Source organism: Chrysochloris asiatica, unplaced genomic scaffold (genome assembly GCF_000296735.1).
Source record: "Chrysochloris asiatica unplaced genomic scaffold, ChrAsi1.0 scaffold00089, whole genome shotgun sequence".
Taxonomy (NCBI): Eukaryota; Metazoa; Chordata; class Mammalia; order Afrosoricida; family Chrysochloridae; genus Chrysochloris; species Chrysochloris asiatica.
In genome coordinates this window covers 2,354,247-2,355,796 of record NW_006408607.1, presented here as the reverse complement: position 1 = coordinate 2,355,796, position 1,550 = coordinate 2,354,247, and the positions used below count along the sequence as shown (strand labels likewise).

General features: G+C 40.3%; 1 pseudogene; it reads left to right on the top strand.

Annotated features, from left to right (window-relative positions):
• The first annotated feature begins 1,295 nt into the window (after positions 1 to 1,295).
• Positions 1,296 to 1,550, top strand: part of LOC102828293 — a 36,016-nt pseudogene continuing 35,761 nt past the window's right edge.

The following is a 1,550-nucleotide window of genomic DNA, read 5'->3' as shown; positions in this document are numbered from 1 at the left end:
TTCTTCAGATGATCTCTAAACTCAGGTGGGATAAATTCAAGGTCATATCTTGGCTCTTGTGGAGTTGTTTTCATTTTCTTCAGCCTCAGGTCGAATTTGTATATGAGCAATTGATGGTCTGTTCCACAGTCTGCCCCAGCCTTGTTTTCACTGATGAAATAGAGCTATTCCATCTTCTCTTTCCACAGTTATAGTGAATTTGATTTCTATGTGTTCCATCTGGCAAGGTCCATGTGTATATTTGTTTGTTATGCTCTCTAAAGAAGGTATTTGAAATAAATAAATCAATGATTTTGCAGAAATCTATCATTAGTTCTGCAGCATCATTTCTATCACCAAGGCCATATTTTCCAACTACTGGTCCTTCCTCTTTGCTCCCAATCTTTGCATTCCAATCACCAGTAATGAGCAATACATCTTGATTGCATGTTTGATCGATTTCAGATTGAAGCAGTTGGTAGAATTCTTCTATTTCATCCTCACTTGCTTTAATGGTTGGTGCATATATTTGAATAATAGTGGTATTAACTGGGCTTCCCTTTAGGCACATGGATATTATCCTTTCACATACAACGTTGGACCTCATGACTGATCTGGATATGTTCTTTTTGAAGATGAATACAACACCATTCCTTTTCAACTTGTCATTCCTGGCATAGTAAACCATGTGGTTATCAGATTCGAAATGGTCAATACCAGTCCATTTCAGCTCAATAATGCCTAAGATATGGATGTTTACGTGTTCCATTTCATTTTTTACAACTTCAAGTTTTCCCAGATTCATACTTCATACATTCCATGTTCCGATTTTCAATGGATATTTACAGCTGTTTCTCTTCATTTTGAGCTGTGGCCCATCAACAAATGAAGGTTCTGTGGGCTTTTCTCCCATGACCTTAACTCTATTCATGTCATCATGGTCAACTGTATTTTGAGGAGGCATCTCTTCCCCAGTCGCATTTTGAGTGCCTTCCAAACTGAAGGGCTCATTTTCTGGCCCTGTATTTGACATTGTTTCTCTGCTATTCATAAGGTTTTCAGTGACTTGCAATTCAGAAGTAGTTTGTCACTCTTTCTTCCTAGTCTGTCTTTGTCTGGATGCTCATCTGAAACCTGTCCACCATGGGTGACCCTGCTGGTTATTTGAAATACCTGTGGCATAGCCCTCTGAATCACAGCAACTCAAGCAACCACAGCATGACAGAAAATGAATGGTGGCCATTTGGTTTTATGTCAAAACTGTCACTTTATATGTCGGTATCAATCCTGATACAACCAAGATGTTCTCTCCCAAGATGGCAACTCCAGGAACATCTGAGCGTCTTGAACTAGACAACAACGGATTTCTGGATTCTTCTACAATTTCCCACAGCCGTAAGCCCTCTAGTTCTCCAAACTTACCTTTATACGTATTTCATAGTTCCAGAACCATCCCCTGAGTCTTCTTGGCCCGGTATTCTGTGTTGTTATTGACGGAGCTCCTCACTGCTGTTGTTGTCAGGTGCCATCGAGTCAGAACCAACTCATAGCGACCCCATGCACAGCAGAAC